The sequence below is a fragment of the Nothobranchius furzeri genome, chromosome 3 (assembly GCF_043380555.1).
Source record: "Nothobranchius furzeri strain GRZ-AD chromosome 3, NfurGRZ-RIMD1, whole genome shotgun sequence".
In the NCBI taxonomy this organism is placed as follows: domain Eukaryota; kingdom Metazoa; phylum Chordata; class Actinopteri; order Cyprinodontiformes; family Nothobranchiidae; genus Nothobranchius; species Nothobranchius furzeri.
Genome location: NC_091743.1, coordinates 45,640,237 through 45,665,208, shown reverse-complemented (window position 1 = coordinate 45,665,208; position 24,972 = coordinate 45,640,237). Strand labels below are relative to the sequence as shown.

At 44.1% G+C, this 24,972-nt stretch overlaps 1 protein-coding gene across 1 annotated transcript in view; it reads left to right on the top strand.

Annotated features, from left to right (window-relative positions):
- The first annotated feature begins 2,529 nt into the window (after positions 1 to 2,529).
- Positions 2,530 to 24,972, top strand: part of LOC107385789 (caM kinase-like vesicle-associated protein) — an 81,813-nt gene continuing 59,370 nt past the window's right edge. Inside the window, exon 1 of the mRNA XM_054748879.2 lies at positions 2,530 to 2,725. The gene's annotated coding sequence lies outside the window, so the exon portion shown is untranslated. The remainder of the gene's footprint in view (positions 2,726 to 24,972) is intronic.

Here is a 24,972-nt window from a genome sequence, read left to right as displayed (position 1 = left end):
TGCATTTATGACATTTACTTGCATTATAGTGCAGCTTCCCTTTTACTCCTGCAGTCCGTGTTTTATTTACCCCTCCCACTGTCTTTATGGGCGACCTCACGAGGAAAGTTGACCATTGAGCAGGATTGATGGTTTATCCCTTGAGGTCCACGTGGCAGGAGTGAGGTGGTGCTCACTCCTCACCCCTGCCACATGGACCCAAGGGATAAACCAGCAACCCTGCTCAATGGTCAACTTTCCTTGTGGGGTCACACCCATTAGGACAGTGGGAGGGGTAAATGGCTCTCATTGTATCTCCTTTTATCTCTGTTTGGCTGTTGCTTGCAAGCCATTTCACCCAGGTTAACAGAAGCATTAGCTCATTGCTCGTTCATGTGCTGTTTTACTTGCTCTGACTGTCTCACTAGCTCCACTGCTTTATTGAGGGTGAAGTCAGGCATCATTTGCAGCTTCTCTGACATTTCCTCGTCACGTATCCCTATGACCAATCTGTCACGGATATTCTCTTCCTTAACAGAGCCAAAATCACACGTGTCTGCTGGCTCGTGGAGTGTTAGGATGTATTCCTCAGCTGTTTCACCCACCTGTTGAATTCGCTGATGGAAACATGCTCTTTCATGAATAGTGTTCACTTTGGGGACAAAATAGTTGTCCAGTTTCTCTAAAAGAGTCTCATAATCATCTTCATCCTCCCCCTCAGTAAACGTGAACATCTTAAACACTTGCTCTGCTTCTTTCACAAGCGAATACAACAATGTACAGACCTGAATCTCTCCGTCCTCCGTGCTCAGCTTCGTGGCTCTGCGATAACGCTGAAACCTCTGGCGCCACTCCGGCCATTGCTCCGGCCGCGAGAAGTCAAAAGCGTCGGGAGAAGCAGTCTGGAACGAAGTGTGACCTGTGGTATGTGATTGTGCAGTGACTGCCGTCTAAACCCACTGACAGGCGGGGCCCGCGACTGAGGAGGACGACAGCACGGCGCAGTGGTGCGGCCGAGTGAGCGATTGACCTGCACGAGGCAAGCGATCAAGGAGAATGACGGCGCGGCGTGGCAGACCACCGACCTAAAGGAGGCAGTGTGATCAAGGAGGACGGTTCTGCGGAAGTGGAGGGTTCCCTACAGTGCCCAGATCAGGCTGCAGAATCTCTCTGGCCCTAGCTCCGGCAACTATTTTATTTTGACTGGCTTAAAGCTAGTGACATTTTTAGTTAGTTATTTTTTGAATAAACTCCGGTGCTGTGGTTAAACATCCCCTTAACCCTCATTTAACCGATGCAGCACCAAACCAGCTCATTTAACCGCACCTAAACCTTAACGTTTCACTATTTATAACCTTCCCCCTCCCTCATCCTAACCTTAACCCTCTTGCTACCTAAAACGTTACTCTCACTGTGATCAAGCGTCTGTTTCCCATGCATTCTGACTGTGAATTTTCGTATTTGCCGCCCAAGGGGAAAGTTAGGGGGAGGTTACACATACCCTCTACTTTTAACCTCCACCGTGATAGTTGAAACCTCCCCCTCGCGTTGGCTCGGTCCAAACTCGACCAATGACGAGGCGGCTCCCACCGTTCACTTCATACAGCCGGCTTTTAGAGCGATCGACACATCACTAACGTGTTCGCTAACAAGATGGTTAAGGTTAGGATAGGGGTGAGGGGAAGGTTAAATAAGTGGATAAGGTTAAGGTGAGGTACAATGAGCTTGTTTGGTGCCCTGGCTACGGACATCCCATCGCGTCAGTGTAACGCTGCATTGGAATCTGCAGTCAAATAAGGGGAAAACCCCTTTTCGCACATAAGTAACGAAAAAGGGCACTTTTGGCGTCAGTGGTCTGACGTGGAGGGTGGCTGACCAAGCGTTTGTTTTTGACGCGCTGGGAGTAAGAATGTGTTGGTTTGTGACACAAGGAAAACAGATTTTTTTTCCTGGCAGAAAAGGACATTTGCTGTTGTTAAATGTATCAACATTTTTATTTGTCCCAAAGTCAATTATATAAACTTAAAGCCCACTGACGTAAACCGTGACACAACGTTTCTCCAGATTTACAGCTCATTTAGACTTTTAGTGCATACATGTGCATTGGCTTATTGTGAATTTGATGCCAATTGTGCAAAATGAGATTTAATTTATGTCTGAGTAGTCTTCCTCTCGTGCCAATCCTCTGAGTAAAAAGGTCTATTTAATGTTCAAATGTGTTCCTTGTGAATCGAGTTTTAAAGGTATTTGCATTCAATTGAAGATGTAAAAACTACAATTCAAAAGAAGAGAAATGAGAGCTTGTATATTTAATATTTTCAACATTTTGCCTTAATATGATGAGCAGATTAGTCCATTTTCCATTACCTGCACGTTTTACTGTTTGGACCTGCTGAAGTTTCTTTGCTTAACAGAACAACAATTAAAAACCATTATTATGGGCTGCTTATGTTTATTACATGTAGTTGTTTTATTTCTGAGCCATTTACATATGCGCTCTGGACCCCTCACAGCCTCCCCTCCCCCTCCCTGCTCTCCTCACGCGGCGCGCAGAGCTCGACGCGCACTGGCACAACAGATGGTACAGTACTACAAGCTGCAGGAGCGGAAGAATTTGGCGTTCAACTACTTTCATTCCTCCAAACTTCCCAGGAACGTTTAGTCTGAGAGGAGTCGGGGGGATTCTTCGAGGGCAAACTCGACTTTTTGACACTGACTGGATTTACAGGCGGACTTTGCTGCGAAGGTAAGTTGTTTTATCTTTTGTGAACGACGGTAAACAGGTTCCGTCGGTGTGTGCAGAGACAGCGTCGGGTGACGGGGTGTTTCTCCTTTCTGGTGCATCAAAATCTAACATTTATCCTGATTTTAATTAGGAAAAAAGTGATGATTGCCGAAACAGCTCCGTTCAGCACCGTTATTAGATAAAATGCTAAAATGTCCATAGTCTAATAAATAAAAGCAAGTTATCTAACCAAATGGAACAAAAATCTTAAATTGCATTCACACCCACCGGTACATCATTTAAAAAACCAACCACTTGATAAAGTTTTTATCGGAAGGATTAAGAGTCAGGATGAAGGAAGTCAGTAGCGTTCCCGTTTGTTTCTAAAGCTGCAAGTTCTCAGGCTGTTTTTCTCTGGAGTTTATTGCAGCACTGTAGCCCCCCCAATGGCTCGTCAGGCACACACATCCGTGTGTGGTGCTGATGCTGCGCAACATCCAATCAGATAAGGGTTCATTTTAGTGGTCTGTTTGGAAACCAACGTTTGTATCTGTAAAAAAAAAAACGCGACAAAAATGTTGCTTATGTTCTTTGTTGGGATTGTTTTATTATTTTCAAGAGGCTGCAGAGGTTACATCCACGCACAAACACACCGGCCACTTTATTAGGTACAGCTGTTCCATCAGGTTTTAACACAAGTATCTGATTGGCCAGTTACATGGCTGCAACTTAATACGTTATTCATCTAGACACGGTGAAGACACTTCGCTGAAGTTCAAGCTGAGCATGAAACAGAGAAGAAAGGCCATTTGGGAGTCTTTGAAAAGGGCATGGTTGCTGCTACCAGAACCTTCTGATCTGCTGGGATTTTCGCCTACCTCTGTAACGTTTACAGAGAACGATCTAAAGAAAAGTCGGATAAACTACCTGACTTTTGTTGCTGACCATTTCCATCCCACATGAACCCATCTTCTGATGGCTACTTCCAGTGCCAACACCAGCCAACCAGCACTCACACTCAGGGGCTATACACAGTTAGATCTCTAGGGAAAATGGCCAATCCTCGCTTTCATTTTTCATTTTTCACAACACAGTCCTGAAAAAAGAGGACTGTTTATAAAAGTAGAAATCATTAAAGAATCTGGTGATTTAATCTGGGGAATATTTTAATTAATGCAAACAAATATCTTGGAGGTGAGCGGAGTCTGTTGTACAAACAGCTGCAGGATCAGCTTGTGCCGAGCTGCTCGTTCAGGTGTTTCACTGCATCCATTCAATGATGCTTTCGCTCTTCATCAGTTTTCTGCTCTTCTCCTGAAGAACATACAGAACTCTCAGTAATGTGTTTTATTTGAGCTCATGAGAATTTTCATCGGACTGCAGAGAGCATCATGAAGAACCAACTTTACCTTGTGTTCTCCTAAATAACCTGTGTGTGTGTGTGTGTGTGTGTGTGTGTGTGTGTGTGTGTGTGTGTGTGTGTGTACACTACACACTGAGCAACAATATTAGGGCATAAATTTTCACTCACTGCAGTGGAGAAATCTCACAGAGGGCCAGAGAGATTATCCAATATATAATATCTTCTCCCGGCTTCATTTATCAAAGTGTTTTTTTTTCTAACACAAGGTTCCCAACTGCTGGGGCAAGGACCAGTACTGGTGCATGGATTGGTGCTGGGCCAAACAGAATTAAAAATTCAAATCAAGTCTATATTTTAATGATTTTAATAAACATTGGTCTTCAGTATATTATGTTTTAATTTACAACTCTTGCATGATAATGTGGGGAAAACAGAAATATTTTGCACAGTCATGTTGTTTATATTATGTATTTTATGCCATGCACTTCATGCTCACAATCACCAACACCCCCACTTTGTTTGCACATTAGACATCACAAATACATCGCAGGGATCTACAAGTAGATGCACGCACGCAGTGATACATTTTCATGAAGTTGATTATTTATTAAATAGGGCATTTGCACACTTTTTAAAAAATGAAGTGAAAAAATACATCTTTTTTTCTCTTTGTTAAAACAATATCAACACTGGAAATGTAGGAAACAGCAACTCTTAACTTTGTGTTTCTATCAATTTCAGCCATCAGGGTTAGAAAATAAACAGAGTGGGCTCTGGAGTGATGTGAGGGATCCGTGCTACACAAGAGGATGTCGTTTAATGGCTTCAGGCAGAGGAAAGCATCCACCATGTGTGGAAAGGTTACATCTAGTAATAAGCCTTGGTTCTTTTTATGGGGGATTGCACATGCAAGTCTCTCACTTTGAAGAGCGGAATCAAAAGATATTCATGCGCTGCAGAGGTCGATGTTTATTTTTACTTCACATAACCTGCATGTAAACCTCATCTGATAATTAGATTATTAAATCTGCACACTTCCTTTTCATTTTTGTATCACACTTTTGAATATTTGCTCATTAGACGATTTTAAACAGCCTGCAGATGTATTCTGTTTTATGAATGTGATGCTCAAGCTTTAATATCTGAACAATTATGCTGCTTTCCTCTTGCTAACATCACATCTAATTCACTCAGCAGTGTTTCAGCCAACAGGCTCTGCTGAGATGCTTTTTCAGTTTGATGCAGCTGCCGAGGTCCACCCGTTAAATTGAGCAGAAACGAGTCAAAATAACCACACAGCAATGCACGTGACTCGTTTAAAATAATCCACATCCTACTGTGAGATGCGAGTAAAAATAAAATGAAGGCATAGGAGGATCGTACGGTGGAAAAGCCTGCAGTGACACCTGTGGCAGCCGTTAAACAACATCTGACTCTAAGCTGCTAATCTCAACATGAAAAGGAGGTTGCTGACAGATGTGGTGAAAATGAAGGAAAATGCTTTGAAAAGGAACTCGCATAACATACAACATCAGCATCCTTATAGAAGCTTCTGGAACCAAAACTGATGTCCCAGTTTCATCATGTAGAATCCACATCACCTTTCTCTCTCTTTACAAGAAATGTAAAAACCGAAAGAGAAGAATCTCAACGCCATCGGGGAGCTGACCACATTGATTTGAGGTGTGCGAGAAATGAGATGAAGGGCTGGACATAGAAGGGTGGATGCTGACCACGACTTTCCCTCTTAACGTTATAGACCCGGTTTCACTGCGACCTCAGCGGAGCGGCCCGTCCTACTGGGAGCGTCTCAGACACGCGGTGTGTTTCACGCAGCTGGTGCTGCGAGATCACAAGAGAGTTCATAACTAGTAATGGGCAAAATAAATGGCAAATGTAGAAATTTTATAAATGTATTCAAGGATAGAGATTTTGTATCTAGCGGCCTACTGCGATTGTGCATGCCCAATGTCAAGCTGCACGACTGCAGCAGCTGATGCTGCAAGCTTGGTGCAGGTGAAGGAGGAAGTGGTTCGGGGCAACACTGGTTACATGGATCTGGTTTAGGTGAAGGAGTTGGATGTTAAGCAAAAAAAAAAAACTTCCTTTGCAAAATATATTGTGCGACTGTAAAGTGAGTGTATTTGCATTTTTAGAGTATTAATGAAACTTTCCCTTAATATTGTTTAGTGCACAATTAAAGCACTGTGATCCAGGGTTTGTGGGCTTTGCCTGTGATGTGGTTTCAATGATCGTATTACTGCTGTCCACAAAACATGCAGCAGAGCATCATTTTACATGCAGTTATTCACTACTGAACCAACACTTCATAAACTTCACAACATAAAAAATGAGGCAATAATTATAAAAGCAGATAAAAAATACTTTACGTATTTTCTTAATACGTTTTTTCTCATTGACTGTTCATTTATGGCACATACCAGATGTATTGCAGCAGAAAAAAAAAGGAAATGGCAATATTAAGACGAATATCAGTACAGTACTGTACATGATTAGAATTAGAACACATCCTAGATTTAAGGCCATATCAGCCACCCTGGTGATAACAAATGAGGAGAAAGATGGCATCACTGTATCCAAATGGGCTGTGGTTTTTTTACACTGTTCTTCTTACCTCGAACATGGACTTGTCACAGATAATGGCAGTTTTGTCTTAGTTAAGCAGTAAGATATCTGCAGGTGCTTTTCATTTAGAAAGTTGCCATATGCTATACACTGCTTTATGATTTGAATTGCTGAGCTTGAAGAGTTCTGGTAGCGTAGCACATAAAAATAGGCCCACAGTGTAAATGTAAATTAATCTGGGACATGTCCAACATGCATTACCGTAGCCTAAAAATCTAGACAAATGGTAGCGAAACATTGCTCTGCAGGCTGGTCTAGCCACGCTTGTAGCCTCAGCAGGTCCAACACTGGCTCAGATTAGTGTAGGTTGGGTCAATAAGGGGGCGACGGTGGCACAGGAGTCAAGTGCTCGCCCCATAATTGGAAGGTTGCAGGCCCGAGCCTCGCTCAGTCACTGTCGTTGTGTCCTTGGGCAAGACACTTAACCCCCCTTGCCTGCTGGTGGTGGTCGGAGGGACCGGTGGCGCCAGTGCTCGGCAGCCTCGCCCCTGTCAGTGCGCCCCAGGGCAGCTGTGGCTACATTGTAGCTCATCCCCACCAGTGTGTGAATGTGTGTATGAATGGTTGAATGACTGATTGTGTTGTAAAGCGTCTTGGGGGGTTCCAGACTCTAGAAGGCGCTATATCAAATACAGGCCATTTACCAATAACAGCAAGCTTTGTTTGTAGAGGGGTGCCGGGCTGGCTTTTCACAATTATGACAAAGCTTTTTCTTTTTTATGATTATGGCAGCAGAGCAAACCTGCAACGATGCTGGCTGCTTAGGAACGGCGCTCGTTGGAAACAGCTCTGGCATAAACTTTTGATGAGGGAGCCCGACTCGGGTTGCGAATGACCACAGTCACCAATTCTTAGAATTGTGTGCACTGAAACTCTAATTTCCCTCTGGGATTAATAAAGTGTCTTTGAATTGAATTGAACGATTTAGATTTGAGCTTTTCTTTGAGACATGGGCAGATAGAGGCACTCAGGTCCGTTATTTTGAAAGATTAATGTTTATGTTTATGTTTATTTATTTGGCAGATGCTTTTATCCAAAGCATTTCATCCATGTTGTGATCTGTGGGGGAAACCGGAGTACCCGGAGGAAACCCACGCATGCATGGGGAGAACACGCAACTCCACGCAGAAAGGCCGCAGCCGAGTTCCGAACCTGCAACCTTCGTGCTGCGAGGCAACAGTGCTAACCACTGCGCCACCATTCAGCCCAATGATTAACCTATGCTATACATAAATAACGAACAGACAGTTACTATTAAAGCAGACTAGAGCTGCAGCAGGAGCCCACGTATTCAAGTAGGGAGTCACCGTGTTTCTGTGGGAGCAGTGCTGGGAAATCAGTCATGAGAACAATTGTTGGACACTGTGCCATGGAGTATCTGTCCATTGGTGTGGAGGTCATCACTAAAAATAATGAAGGTGCCATACACCAGCAGTGTGTTTTGCCCTTAGGAAAAGGAGTTTTTCCCTCATTACTTTCCCATAATGTGTGATCTGGTTCTTGATAAAGGTAAACTTTTGTTTCATGACAAATATTGGTCTGAATGGCATGTTTACTCTACTGATAATAATAGGAAAAAAGCTAACAATGTTTGTAAATGGCACCTTTATCAATTCAATTGAAAATAGGGAGTATGAAGGTAGCTCTATGCAGTGCTCACAGGGCTGTTCTACGAAGTAAGCTAATCTCAAAAGCCAGGCTCAGTTGGAAAACCCCGCCTTTAATTTCTCCAATTTCGGCTCCACGGGGGCGCGTGGCGCAACGACCATTTTGCCATTGTAAGCTTTTCGTGAGAGGGGTTGATTCATCAGCGTGAGATATTGGAGGTGTGGCCTGAGAGTGTGTGAAGAGGGTCAAATGCGTGTCTCACACTCAGTGAGATTTGGCAGCTCCATAAGTGATTTTGTCCATGGTGTGTAATAAGAATGCTAAATGTATATTTGTGACCAGTGGGTTACAGCAATAGACTTTGGGGTCACGTGTCTTTCACAAACTTACCAGTCACACAGGAAATCACACACGGTATCTGTGTAAAACATCCGGTAAGTTTCAACATAAAAGACTACTGTTGAATTACAATTAATTAACTCATTCACTGCCAGACATTTCCTGATCGGTAAAGTCCTTCGCTGCCAGTGTTTCTCACCGTTTTTACAGTTTTTTTAAGAGTCACAGAACATTGCGCGCTAGGATGATGTCCACGCCAAAATAACCAAAACAAAGCTGAGACTCACCTCTTACATCAGGAAGAATCAGCGCATTTCGAGCGTTATCCGTTCTTTCATAATCCGTTGTTGAATTGTGATCGGCAGAAGCTTTTCCAGTTCGCACCTCACTTTTTATACAGCAGCGGCCCAAAAAGATCTCCTAACACATGGATTTTCTGCTTCCTGATCACGTGACATGTGACGTACGTGGATGAAGATCGGCTTCAGAGCTGAGATGTTTGTTCTCACGGTGCGGGGGCTCGTTCCGACATCCACACATCGGCATTGAACGGTTGGATTTAAAATGATGACTTTTGTCGTCAATGACGGCGAATGAGTTAAAGATTCCATGCCATGACATTTTAAACCTCTGAGAGTAAAGGTAAGCACATTTTATGATAGAATATTATCTATTGAGATGCAATTTATGTTATTTACAAGTTATTTTTGTCAGCCTACATTTCTACTCAGAAATGAAACGGTCTGTTTCAGCTAAGCTCCGCCCACGTACACTCCAACAAAACGCACCTACAGTAGTGTCTCAGGCAAGCCTGCTGCTGTATTGGTTTGACTTCTGGTGTCAGCAGTAAGTCGTTTAGCCAGCTGAAGCTGATTTTGTTTATTTATATTTTAGTTTTCTTGATTTATTCTCTGCAAAATATTTTGTGTCTCTAAAGATCTTTGAATTTAGTCATTTCCCAGCAGCATTTTAGTACTCTGCTCATCTCACATGGACTCACACTGGATAAATAAACCAAGAAAGTCAAATAACTAATTAGTCCTTATGTTTAAACAGCTTACCAACAAAGGTTGAAAACATAATACAGGCAAGTGGAGCTGAAAAATAAGAAACACTTATTTACTGCTGCGACCGAGAGGCAAACCAGCGCAAAACTACAAGTCAGTGTGGCACTTGAACCACTGGACTACCAAGTCTGTTACAAAGCAACAATCACCTAACACACATATTCTGTGCAGGCCTTTACGTACATCTTTGTAGACAGCATGTATGGTTTTTACATCTAATGCCTGATTTATACTTCTCCCTGAGCTCTGCAATGGAGAGATGTACACGGAATGTCGGAAAGGTTTTCACATTCGAACTTCTGTTCAGGCAGCGCAGGGTTGCGAAGCAATTCCCCGCCAGGACAACAGAGGGCGTAGCGCTGTTCTGTGGTATCCTGCCACCATAACACTCATGTATCTGGTCCCCCAATAGTGTGTAGAAAATCATCAACGTTGGTAGTGGCTGGTGAGTTTAAAATACTTACATTTAAAAATGTAGTTATTTTAAAGCATTTAATGTCAATTCTCCCATGATTTTGTGATTTTGCAAGTCTAACTACATGTTTAATGTCACTGCCGATCTCTGTCGAATATGTTCGTGGTGTGAATTGATGCACTGCGGAGATCACAATTAAACCGCGCTGCTGCCAAAGCGCGCTGCAGGCACACTCGATGTGTATTGGGGTGAGCCTGACTTCAACTAGTTATGAAAGTCGTTCTTTCCTGCACCCTAGCAAAGTCCTATTATCCTAATTTGAGACCGAGGATAGATCAGGACATCTCTAATAAAAACCACCCTGTTAAGGTAAAGGTAAAAAATGCTGTAACATCAGCAAACATCTTATCCCTCAGGTGTTTTTCAGTCACTACAAACTGCAGTATGGTAGAGGAAAGTTTACTTCTGTTCACATTTTCCCTTCAGCAGACTGCACAGCTCCTCGTATAGACCTCTGTTCATTCTCTCCTTTAATTTTTAAAGTTGTTTTGTGTTTTTGTTGGTGAGGCAGGCATGAATCCACCATTTGCTCCGCTGATCAATCTCTCACCTTAGCTGCTCGTCTTGCACTGCGCGGTTTGGTGACAAAAGTTTCCCTGAATCAGAGTCTGTTGTGGTTTAAGGGGGAGAATAGAACAGCAGTTATGTATTAATGACACGTAACACTCCAGCTCCGTTTCTGAAGAGGAAGCTATTAGTGTTGGGTTAAAGCTGAGTAAATGGAGGTCTACTTGGTCCACCACCACTGAGAACTACATCTCCCAGAATGCACCATCAAAAAGGTCACTGATTGCTGATAAAAAACACCTATGCAGGATGGTGGCTCTCAGTCCTCAGTCAAACAGGAACAGCACAGCAAGCTCTACTTACTCTAAAGACGCCATTGGTTGGTAAATATTATGGTTTATGTTAGTGAAGTGCTTAAGTTGTACCTGGAGAGAATTCTGTTTAAGTGTCAAGAGTAAGTTGAAGCACTGCATTATCATAGTGATTGGATTGAAGTGAGTGATTGTTGGATAGTTAATTTATGTGTTTGGCAAGGTAAACAGTTAAAAGCATACATTAACAAGCTTGAAGGCAGTTGATTTATTTAGTTACTTGATGAAATACTCAGTTAAGGTATTCCCTTTACTGATTGATTCCTTGATTTAACTGAATTCATTAAGGGAGTTTTATTAATTCATTTGAAGCACTTCACAGTTCTTTCATTTAATCTAAAATGGTTAATTCATTTGTTCATTCATTTGTATTTAAAAAAGATTTATTTACAAAATATTGTTGCTAAACTTTGTTTCTGTGCTTTGAAGGTTATCAACCTGATGAAATCATGCATTGATCAACTTGAAACCAACAAATCTCAGAGTTGAAAAATAAAAGTTGATGAAATGCAAAATCAAGAGTTGCCCCTGAGTGTCCCTTTGGAGTAGAACTAGTGTGGAGCTTAACAATTAGAGCCGTTTACAACAGGGAAGGGGCGGGGCTTGAATTCATGGCCACGGTGAAGTGGGGCTGTAGATATCCAACAGAAGGCCTCGTCTTTCTAGGTAAGGGTTACTCTGCATCAAAGAACCACCCAGCCCAGCATCCTCGAATATAAAATGTGAAGGGGAATTTTAAATGGAAATAGATTAATATTTTACCTCAGCATTATTCATGCTGCCACTATAGACATTTTCATCTCCGAGCAAGTTGCTCATGCACAAGCATGCCGTGGCGTTAGCCCAGTCTTGCGTTCATACTCTTTTTCCACCAGATATCAGAACTAATGGGTTTCCGGTGTGGAGAACTGCTGTTATCTGAACTTAATTTGTCAGCCAGCTGCCTGTTGTGACATTTTTTTAATAACATTAGTAGAAGAGACAAGGGTTGATAACATTTTTATGGGTTTATTATTGATCTATGAAGTTTGCTGGCTGCTGCCCGAAGAAATGACGACTAAATTACGGCTGACGAAGAGTCATCCTTGACATTTCAGACAAAACACATTTATAAAATATGAATGTAAAAATAAAGAGAAAAAAAATCATGTTGGGACATTTACTTTGTTTTGCTGTTAGTTGTGCTTTTTCAGTCAGTCTGTTAAAGGCCACAGATCTGCTTAAGGATGGTGTTTTTAGTCCTTTAGACTGGATTAACTTGCAATTTAAAGATGAACTGATTAAAGCAGCATGACGTTTATCTTGAATTTAGGTCTATGATGATTTTAAGGTTTGTATTAATTACGAATATTTCATTTTATGTCTATAGTTCTGCCTCCACAGGTAGTTGTTAACGGCCAGTGTGACAGGTGATGTGTTGCAGCTGGTACTGTGTGAGTTCAGGCAGCAGTAGCTCAACAGGTTGAGCGGGTTGCCCAGTAATCGGAAGGTTGCAGGTTCGATCCAGACAGAGAATTCTGCTGTTGTGTCCTTGGGCAAGACACTCAACCCACCTGGTCAGAGGGACCGGTGGCGCCTGTGCTCGGCAGCCTCGCCTCTGTCAGTGCGCCCCAGGGCAGCATTCATACCATCAGTGTGTGAATGGATGAATGATACACTGTAGTGTGAAGCGCTTTGGAGTCCTTACTCTGAGAGGCGCTATACAAGTGTGGGTCATTTATCATTTATGGAAGTTTTCACACTGGAAACCAGCTGCCTGTTGGAGACCATAACTGTGTGTCCAGGAGAAGGCAAATAATGAGCTGACAATGTTATATAAACCTCTGATAAATCAACGTGGGCTGCTGATGTTTCCTAGGTTTACAGACCTGTAGATCTAAATGGCACCTTGTTCAAAGGAGCTTTTGCATCATGCAGATGGCTCTCAAGTGTTTTTTTTTTTCACGTATTTAGCTCTTCAATCATTAGATATGTCTGACATGTCTAGCCAAGAGAAATTGAGAGAAGACTCCTACATTAATATGTGTAGAACAGACCGGTTCTTCGAACCAGATCAGATGATGTTCTTCTTTCTGGAAATATGAGTGTGCCACATAAATGAGCAAAATGCTGCTTTAGTTAGATGCAAAAATGTCAAATCAGAAAAAAGCTGCAGCTTGTAGAGTAAGGCTGAGCTCAGAGTGCAGGTGGTAGACATGAATGAGCAGTTTTAATAATAAATAAAAATGATTCAGAATAACTGTTTCTGCTCAAATTGCTGAAAAGACACACTGGCTCCTATTTGTATGATAATGTGACTCAGAATAGTGACAACCCCTTCCCATATCCCAAAGATCAAAACCAGAACACTGTTCTTCACGATCTAGCCATATGCAGAAAACAATGTGAACCCTCCACTACAATTGTTGCATTGAGCAGAAACCATACTATACTGACACACTGGCCTTGTAACCTAGGCAACTAACAACAGGAGTTAAAGTGAATGGTCAGATTAGCTGGTGAAGTGTGAAGAGGAAGCACATTATCCATAAAGACAAGCAGCTAGACTGTTTTACATAGAGTCTGTCACAAACTTAAAATAAGCGTTTCCCCTCTGTACGGACCCAGGCTCTGTTGCTGTTTTAACAGATCCCAGCCGTCTTTTCCTTACATCCAGAGAGGTTCTACAAATTCCTGGTCTGAGCTGATGTGCTTTAAGTTTTTGGTTCCACACCCGTTAGTAAATAATTCCACGGGGAAACCACCCACAGGGCCGAGCGATTTTAGGAGAAATTTGAATTGTGATATTTCTAGGAAAAAATTTTCAATTCACGATTTTCTTTCTTTCTCAAACCATGATTCAACATATTAATCACAATATACATAATACGATATTATATATTATTTGCCAGGATCTGCTCCGGCAGCCTCTTGTGCCTCATAAGTATTGATTGGACTCACCTGTGTCCCTGATTATCCTCATGTATTTAAACTCTCTGTGCTTGTCTGTGTCAGATTTCGTCTTGTCATCCTACCCAACCATTATTCAGATAAATCAGTTCTTTTGTCCTGCCAGTCTGCATCCTGTCTGATCTCTTTGGGTCCCATCCAAACAACACCACTCCATGACACAATCATACAATAAAAACATTAAAGCTATTCACTTTTTTCTTCTAAAAATATATTTTTTAATATGCTTGTGAAGCGACTTGTGATTCTAGAGAGGTGCTTTAAAAATATTTTCTCGTTTAAAATTGCAATTTCAGTCCAAAAGCTATAGATTGGTCAGCCCTAACACACACACACACACACACACACACACACACACACACACACACACGTGCACACATGTGTTCAGAAACACACACTTAAGTGGACTGTTACTGCCACTTACAATATTATAATATTATTTAAGAGCATCATTATACCGTAAATCCTCTAATATTAGCCTGTATTCAATTAACGGCCGGGTATCATATTTTGGCCGGTGTCGGTGTCGGCGGAGGTGAATAATGGCCGTTTTTTTATTGTGGCCGGGTGGAATGTGGTAACAAGCAAGTACGGGGGGCGGTTGTGTCATCCGTCTCACTTTTGATTTGCCAGTGATAGACCGCGAGGGTAACTTTAACCGTGGCAGGTGCAGAGACGAAGAGGAGGTGAAAATTTTATATCAAGTTCAAAGAGAACGTGCTGATTATGCTGCAGAACACTGGGGAGCAGTAGGGGTTGTATGAACTAGTCGACTTCACTATAGTGACTTTTTATGCCTGTCATCGACTAGTTGCTGTCACATTATAATGACCGGCAAGATGCAGCCCTCGGAAAAGACAGCAGCCTGCTGTCAGCAGGTGACAAGCTCCTGTGCGTCGGGAGGCAACACGCTGTGCCAGAGCATCGGTACTGATACCCGCCGTAAAACGGACATTTAACTAAATTGTGACGTTTACCCTCTTGCAATTTAACCTTCCCCTCACCCCCATCCTAACCTTAACCAGCTTGTGCATGCAAAGCTCTGATTGTTGACGCGCTCCAGACATCTGCGTCCTGAGCACGGCCACAGTAACGTTATCAAATCAGGTGTCGCCACCTCAAAAACTAATTTAACACGCGATCGTTCATGTCGGCTCATTTCCTTTTATGTTTTCTGTCTTTTATTCTTTTATTTGTGCCTGATGCGTTTCGCTGCTGTGGAGCGGGGCACATCACCTTGTCATCCGGTGACGCACCTAACTGATGTGGCCGGCAAGCAGCGAGCACTCCGCTGTTTTTGCGGTCGGTAAATCTTTTAGAACTGCAGTTCAAAGGTAACTCATGAGGTGAATATATGTGAACCCAGGTAGCAGTTTCTCTTTAGGATTGAGAGGAGATGCAGGAAGATAATAAACAGGCAGGACAGAAAAATAGTCAAATAAAAACAAGTTAGTTTTTGTACCTGGTGGTTGCAACAAACAGACACCATTGAAGGTAATCAGAAGTGAGGAACAGGAAATGAAATAATTATTTTAATGTTTAGAGCAGCAGGAACTCTGAGAGGCTGCAGGCGCATCAGTGAGTTTGCGGCCGTTGCCCAGGGGGAGGGGGGAGAGGGCTGAAGCAGAAAATACCGTTGTTAAAAGAAATGTGTTTAACTTTGAAAATGTGGGCGCAATTTTAATTGTCAAAAACTCCAGCGAACCATTAGTTCATTTTGCTCAAATAGAAATTGAGGCCTGCCTCTAATTCTGGCCCTCTTTCCAATAAAGGCCTGGAGCTTGATGCGCTTGAGTCAAATACAGGCCCGGGCCTGTATTAGAGGATTTACGGTAACTAAACATGCATATGTTGGCCGATGCTTTGGTATGAGTTCTTTAATTTCTCCCTCATCTTTTCTTTGTTTCTTACCTGGAGCCCCATGATCCATGTCAGTTGTAATGAAATTCAATAAAACTCTTAAAAAAATTTTTATAAGACCGTTTTTAGTTAAGCATCAACATCGGTGGGGCTGTTTATAACTAGAATACTCAGCTGACTTTAGATGGGAATCAACTTATAGAAACTCAGGGTTTGTTGGAACAGCAGATGTGAAAATCTTACTAATAAATGTAGCCAAAATACAAATAAAAAATAAACATTCGAATGCTACTCATATAGGCTGAGATGACTTTGTTGTTATGGCATGCCTCAAGATGAGCGTTCAGTGGTGATAGATCCCTCCATCCTTGAAAAGGATCACACCAACTCCCACCAGTCACCTGTTGTGAGTCATCTGGCCCCTCGCCACTCCTCTCTGCTTGTCTCATCATCTCACATCATGAATAAACACAAGTCTGATTAACTGTATCAGTGTGTAGATGAGGCGAAGCAAGAATCTGAAGTATATTTAGACACAGACTGCTACTATTGACTTGAGGAAGGCCTCAGAGAAACTCATTTGTGTGGGAGGAAAAAAGTATGAGTCCAGCTTTGTGTTGGATGTTAGTTCTGTAGTCAGTCTGCCTTTCTAGCTGCATTAACTTATACAGGAAAGGTTAAGCATGCAGTGGGAAGCACTACAGGCTGGGGCTTAATTGAATTCTAATTTAATGCAGAATCACAACAGGAGAATATGTTTGCTACCATTCAGTCTGTTTTGGTTTTGCATGGTGCATGGCCATTTCTTCTCAGATGAGTGCTTTGAACATGCAGCTGCTGGTGTCAAATTATGTAGCATTGTACACTTGAGGGAGTATTTTGTTAGAAACTTTGATGTGACCATTGAGACCTCTTTAAATTTGATCAATAGGTCATTTTATTTGTCCACAAAACCTTTTTTGGGTTATGACTCCTTGCCAAGGTAAAACGTATTCCATGCTTTTATCACAGTATATGATATTTTTGTCATTTAACAGCATGCTAGAAATGTGAGAATAAAGTGTCACTCAAGTTAACCTAAAATAAATATCCATCCATTCATTTTCAGCTTCTTATTTGGGGTTGGGTCGTGGGGGCAGCAGCCTAAGCAGGGAGGCCTAGGCTTCCCTGTCCCCAGCCAGTTGGGCCAGCTCATCTGGGGGAATCCTAAGTCCTGGTCAGCTGTGAGACATAGCCCCTCCAGCGTGTCCTGGGTCTTCCTTTAAGCCTTTTACCTATGAGACGTGCCTGGAAAACCTCACAAAGGAAGCAACCTTCCTCCCAACCATACCTTTCGAGGCCTCATTGTCATTGCCTACTTGAGCGTTAAAGTCCCCTAACAGAACAAGGGAGTCACCGGAAGGAACGCTCTCCAGCACCCCCTCCAAGGACTCCAAAAAGGTTGGGTAGTCTGAACTGTAGTTTGGTGCATAAGCACAGACAACAGTCAGGACCCGTCCCCCCCACACACAAGCGGAAGGAGACTATCCTCTCGTTCACCGGGATAAACCCCAACATACAGGCACCCTGATGGGAGTACCTAGAATGCCCACCTCTGCATGGCTCATCTTAGTAGGGGCAACTCCGGAGTGGTAGTGTCCACCCCCTCTTACTAATCCTTTAATTCTGTCATCCTCATTTATTTTCCTCTCTATTCATTTTAGTCTCCTGTGTCATGTTCTGTGCTCTTGGTTTTTATTTATTTATTAGTTCAGACTATTAACTTCTACTTCTGTTTTCTGTTCAGTCATTTCCAGTGTTTTATTTTCTGTCGACAAAAGTTATGTTCATTTTAGTTCGCTGTTTTATTTCTCCCTCTGTGCCCCACCAATTTATCCCACCTGTAACTAATCATTATTTGTCACACCTGTTCCCTATTCCATCACCTGCTAGTCTATATATGCAAGTATGTATATGTTCAGCTCATTCCTTCACTCATTGTTGGATCCTTGTGCTGTCTCTCTGTCTTTGCTCCAGTCCCTGCGTTTTTATGACTTTTGGGCACCATGCCCGGCTGCCTCCTGGATCTAGTACTTGCATACTATTTAATTTTCCTCATTTCAGTCCACAAAACAACCAATACAATCAATTTTGTTGATTTTTTGTTCAAGATAACAATTTATCTTCTTTCATTGCTTATATTCTTCGTCTTCGTCGTCGTCTTCGTCTTCCTCCGCTTATCCGGGTCCGGGTCACGGGGGCAGCATCCCAATTAGGGAGCTCCAGGCCGTCCTCTCCACAGCCACCTCCACCAGCTCCTCCGGCAGGACCCCAAGGCGTTCCCGGACCAGATTGGAGATGTAACCTCTCCAACGTGTCCTGGGTCGACCCGGGGGCCTTCTGCCGGCAGGACATGCCCGAAACACCTCCCCGGGGAGGCGTCCAGGAGGCATCCTGACCAGATGCCCAAACCACCTCAACTGGCTCCTTTCGATCCGGAGGAGCAGCGGTTCTACTCCGAGTCCCTCCTGAATGTCCGAGCTCCTCACCCTATCTCTAAGGCTGAGCCCAGCCACCCTACGGAGGAAACTCATTTCGGCCGCTTGTATCCGCGATCTCGTTCTTTCGGTCATTACCCAAAGCTCATGACCATAGGTGAGGATTGGGACGTAGATCGACCGGTAAATCGAGAGCCTGGCTTTCTGGCTCAGCTCCCTCTTCCCCACGACAGATCGGCTCAGCGTCCGCATCACTGCAGACGCCGAACCAATCCGCCTGTCGATCTCCCGATCCCTCCTACCCTCACTCGTGAACAAGACCCAGAGATACTTAAACTCCTCCACTTGAGGTAGGACCTCTCCCCCGACCCGGAGGTGGCAAGCCACCCTTTTCCGGTCGAGAACCATGGTCTCAGATTTGGAGGTGCTGATCCTCATCCCAGCCGCTTTACATTCGGCTGCGAACCTACCCAGCAAGAGCTGAAGGTCAGAGCTGGATTAAGCTAGGAGGACCACATCATCCGCAAAAAGCAGAGACGAGATTCTCCTGCCACCAAACTCGACACACTCCACACCACGGCTGCGTCTAGAAATTCTGTCCATAAAAGTGATGAACAGAACCGGTGACAAAGGGCAGCCCTGGCGGAGTCCAACCCTCACTGGGAACAGGTCCGACTTACTACCGGCTATGCGGACCAAACTCACGCTCCTCTGGTAAAGGGACTGAATGGCCCTTAACAGAAAGCCACCCACCCCATACTCCTGGAGCGTCCCCCACAGGGTGCCCCTGGGGACACGGTCATAAGCCTTCTCCAAATCCACAAAGCACATGTGGATTGGTTGGGCAAACTCCCATGCCCCCTCCATCACCCTTGCAAGGGTATAGAGCTGGTCCACAGTTCCACGGCCAGGACGAAAACCACATTGCTCCTCCTCTATCTGAGATTCAACTATCGATCGGACCCTCCTCTCCAGTACCTTGGCGTAGACCTTTCCAGGGAGGCTGAGGAGTGTGATCCCCCTATAGTTGGAACACACCCTCAGGTCACCCTTCTTAAAGATGGGGACCACCACCCCGGTCTGCCACTCCCTAGGAACTGCCCCCGATGACCACGCAATGTTGTAGAGACGTGTCAACCATGACAGCCCTACCACATCCATAGCCTTGAGATACCCAGGACGAACCTCATCCGCCCCCGGGGCTCCGCCGCTGTGTAGTTGTTTGACTACCTCAGCAACTTCTGCCCCCGAGATCGGACAGTCCATCCCCAGGCCTCCCAGCTCTGGTTCCTCCTCGGAATGCGCATTGGTGGGATTGAGGAGCTCCTCAAAGTATTCCTTCCACCGTCCGACTATAGCCTCAGTTGACGTCAGCAGCTCCCCATCCCCACTGTAAACAGTGTGAGCGAGTTGCTTATATTCATTTTTTAAAATGGTGCGAGAATTACATTAAAACAAACCAATCCGCTTTCAGTCCATTGCCAGTTGCTGATCAGCACCAGGAGATTCTAGATAGGCTAGTCATTTTTACGGCCCCCAGCTCGTCTAGGAGATGATGGTGTTTGAGGGCGTAAAGAAAAATGTGTGTAAACAGGACAACCAAAGATTACTCTCTTGAAGGAGGTTTATTAACTAAAAGTGCTGCTGAAATGAGCAGGAAACAAATACTAAGACACCAAACACAAAGATCTTCCAAATACTGGGTAATTAACAATAAATACTAATAAACAAACGATCATCCACTCTGGGTATATTTTACTAAACACAAAACGCCGGGACCAAACCGGGAAAAGGGAAAGACTAGGATGAACGCAAGAGGCTCCACCAAAGGGGTGAGCTGAACTCTTTAACGAGTAAACTAAATAGAAACGTAAACGAGCTCTAATCGAGGAAGAATAACTAGACCACACAGGTTACACAACAAGACTTAATAAGTCAGCTCCTAGGAGGGAAAAGAGGATCACCAGCTTTAACGCTCAGGCCTCTGCTAAGCTTCCCTCCTCGAATGACAGAGGGAGCTGCCTTTTAAAGGAAGCTCCCTGATTGAGGGATTAGCAACACCTGGCTCAGCTGGAGCCAGGAGAACAGGAGGAGCACCAAGGCCATCTTGTGGCCACAAAACAGACAGCGTCTGTAACACCCTCCCCCTCAAAACAACAACTTAAAACTTTTTTTTTTTGTTGTTGCCACTGAAACTAGAGCGCTCCCACTTACTAACTAGACAAAACAGCTAACTAACTAACTAAAATCCCTGGATCTCGGAAGGCGGGCTGATTAAACACATAAAATCGTGCTGCGCTGATCCTCAGCGCTGCGGAGTGTTCCCGAGATGGTAGCTTTCGCTACCAACACTAGCCTTAAAGGGAGATCCTTACAGCTAAACCAAAAACAAAATCTATTAGGGAGCCTCAATCCGCGTGGCATCGGGATAGCGCGTCGGCCATCATGTTGTCTGCTCCTTTCTTGTGGCGGACCTCAATGTTGAACTCCTGGAGGAGGAGAGCCCATCTCATTAGGCGTTGATTTGCGTTGATTTGCGTTGAACATGCGGTGGAGGAAGGTCAGCGGGTTGTGATCTGAGAAAACAACAGTGGTGAAATGGCTGCAGACATACACATGAAAATGTTGTAGGGACCAAATTAAAACCAGGGTTTCCTTTTGCGTTGCGTTGGGGCTGAATTTCCTGGAGAAACAGCCGACGGGGTGATCAAGTCCGTTAGCATCCTCTTGTGGAAAAACAGCTCCTGGTCTGGCGTCAGAGGTGTCAACCTTGATTTTAAATGGCCGGGACAGATCAGGAACAGCCAGGATCGGTGCACAGCACAAGATTCCTAAGAAAAAGTAAAACCTGGGGACAGACTGGGGTTCAAACACCATCATCTCCTAGACGAGCTGGGGTTATCTAGAGTTATCAGCAGCAAGTGCAAAACAAGGAGTTTGTCCATTCTCTGAGCTGTTACTAAAACATCATGACTTATAGGGAAGTTCACAGCAACCTGGGGCTTTATAACAGCAGTAGTATCTGCAACGGAGGTGTCGTCTGACAGAAAAGGATGCAACACAGAATCACGGAGGGTTATGTCCGGATCCTTTTTAGTTTGCGCTCTAGTCAGCACACAAGCAGGCAGAGGGCCTGCACTATCATGAACTTCGGGTTCTAAAATGAGTTCAGGCAGAGGTACGACCAAACCTCCAGCAGCATCATTTCCTAAAATCAAATCAACTCCCTTTGTAGGGAGTTCGTCCAACACCCCAACCAGAAAATCACCCGAGACTAAGGGACAGGTCAGTTTAATGTGGTGCATTTCGGCCGAGACAGCTCCCATCTCGATACCTTGTAGCATCACCGAGTAGCCGGCTTGGCTATTTTCAGAAAACGGCAGCAAGCTTCTTTTTATTAAAGTCAGGGAAGCTCCTGTATCTCTCAAAATAACAACTTTTGAGTCGGATTCAGAACCCGGAAGAGAGACAAAACCCTCTGAAAGGAATGGCTTAAAACAGGGACTGGGCTTTTCAGCGTTAGTTTTGTCACAGCAAGCTATTTCAGTTCGGTCCTTATTTGGGGAACTTCCGGTTCTATGGTTCTTCAGTTTCAAGGAATAACAATCACGGATGACGTGGCCACGTTTATGGCAGTAAAAACACTCTGGTTTTTCAGAATTTGAGGGCGGAGTTACTCTTACATTAGGTCTGAATGCACGGTTCGCGTCAGTACGAATCTCTCTGACCCGGTGAGTGAGGGAGAACTCATCGGCGAGGAGAGCAGCGTCAGAGAAAGAATTCACTTTCTGTTCGTTCAAATAAAGAACCAGTTTTTCAGGCAGATGTCGTTTGAACTCTTCTATTAAAATGAGCTCCTTTAGATCAGACAATGAGGAAATATGCGAAGCAGAACACCATTTCTCAAACAACACAGACTTTAAATGGGCATACTCAACATACGACTGATTTACCTGTGGTTTTTCGAATCTGAAGCGTTGTCTGTAGGCTTCAGGAACTAGTTCATAAGCCGTGAGCACTGTTGACTTCACCTTGTCGTAATCTGTTCCGTCAGTTGGAGACAGAGCTGACACCACCTGAAGGGCCTTACCTGTTAACCTGCAAGTCAAGAGGAGAGGCAAGACCTCGCGAGGCCCTGCAGCGTCGCAGCGATCCGCTCAAAGGCAAGGAAGTAGCCGTCCACTTCTATCTCCCGGAACTGGGGCAGCAGCGTGATGCATTTACTGACATCAAAAGGTGTCGTTCGTAACGGCGAACTGGCGGGTGTCACTGGATCTGGGCGAAACCCCGTATGGGAGGCAGACGAGTCATCAGGTTCCTGGGATGAAGTCGAAGCCGCGTCAGGAACGGGCTTTTTGTTGCGTAGCTCGATCTCGAGGATCTTAAGCTGAGTTTCAGCGTCCAGTCTTTTTAAATCCAGTTCGTGGCGTAACCGCCGTTCGAGAGCGCGTTCATCAGCCTCAAAGCGCAGGCGAGCGAGCCGGAGCTTCAGGCGAGCTCCACTGAGTGGAGAAGTCGAAGGACTCCGATCTGGCGACGGTGAGCCGGAAGAGGATTCTTCTGGCTTGACCTCTTTTTCTGGAGCCAAAGGAGGTGATGAAGGGCGTGAGCCGGTCTCAGAAGGAGGCGGAAGGATCTCTTGAGCCTCCAAATAGTCCACAACGAACTTCCGTAGAGCGTCTTTCGGGAGCGATTTCGGGACAACCAGATCGAAGTGGGCAGCTACTTCCTGCAGGTCGGCTTTTCTGCAACGCTCCAGCAGCCGGCGCGAGGGAGCCTCCACAAAAGCCCGCAAGTCAAAGGTTGCCATGGTGACGTCCGCTCCACCTCCAAGAGAGGAAACAAGGTTAGTCCAGAAACACAAAATAGATGGTAAACCGGGAATAAATGTACAAAATATGACAAAAAATCCCGGACGAGCCCCCACTCTTTTACGGCCCCCAGCTCGTCTAGGAGATGATGGTGTTTGAGGGCGTAAAGAAAAATGTGTGTAAACAGGACAACCAAAGATTACTCTCTTGAAGGAGGTTTATTAACTAAAAGTGCTGCTGAAATGAGCAGGAAGCAAATACTAAGACACCAAACACAAAGATCTTCCAAATACTGGGTAATTAACAATAAATACTAATAAACAAACGATCATCCACTCTGGGTATATTTTACTAAACACAAAACGCCGGGACCAAACCGGGAAAAGGGAAAGACTAGGATGAACGCAAGAGGCTCCACCAAAGGGGTGAGCTGAACTCTTTAACGAGTAAACTAAATAGAAACGTAAACGAGCTCTAATCGAGGAAGAATAACTAGACCACACATGTTACACAACAAGACTTAATAAGTCAGCTCCTAGGAGGGAAAAGAGGATCACCAGCTTTAACGCTCAGGCCTCTGCTAAGCTTCCCTCCTCGAATGACAGAGGGAGCTGCCTTTTAAAGGAAGCTCCCTGATTGAGGGATTAGCAACACCTGGCTCAGCTGGAGCCAGGAGAACAGGAGGAGCACCAAGGCCATCTTGTGGCTACAAAACAGACAGCGTCTGTAACAGTCATACACAGTAAGTTGTTAAGTGGATGAATACATTTCACGGTAATGCGTTTTTTGTAATGTATAAAGTAGCTTTATAGAAACAATTTTTTAAAATTCTCTGTTAACACTTAGCTCACTGTGGGCCTCTAAACTTCTTTACCCAATTTAAGCATAAAAAAATATGCAATGGCTTCTTAGGGGTGCAAAAAATAACTTCTGAGCTATTCCTTTTACTGGATTATGTTCTTTCCACGAAACTACCGGCTTTATGCCAGCCGGTGTTGAATTACACATGTTGCTGCTGCACCAGCATATACATGGCAACCCAGCAGGCTCAAATAAACAGGAAATGTAGAGGCAGGAAACATTGTAAACAATGACTATGTCTCTCTTCACACTTTTTTAAAAGGAGAAAAACTGGCAACCCCTCAATTTATTTTAATAGCCTGTATTTGTAAAGCACCTTCATAGGGTTCTACAACTCCCCACAGCCTTTCACAACACAATCAGTCATCCATCCATTCACAGACTGGTGTGGATGAGCTACCATGTTGCCACAGCTGCCCTGGGGCGCATTGACATAGGCGAGGTTTGCAAGGCAAGTTAAGTGTCTGGTCCAAGGAGACAACAGCATCATTCTCTGCATACCGTCCAAATACTGGAAAACCTGCTCTACTTCCTGAGCTACTGTTGTCCCTGGATGTACCTGGATGTAACCTTCCTTCCAAAATGACTGAGAAATTAAGACATTTTTTGATAATTTCACTGTGAAATTCTTGCTTATTGCACCTTTAAATGATCATAAGAAACAACAGTTCTCTTTGGGCGCTAACTCTGCTATGGTCAATAAATGAGTTGTCAAGTTTTTCTGTCACAACATATTCAAATTTCACAGTTGTCCCACAGCTCTCACAGATGGATATTAAAAGCTTTAAAGCATGACTAATTATTCTTCCAAGTCCAAAGACTTCACCAGATCTGAACACAAATCTCAAAAGGATATCTGAAAGAACACTTTCAAAGAATTAACAGTAAGGCTTATTACTGTCCCTGATATGACTCTTTTATAATTGAACTAGTA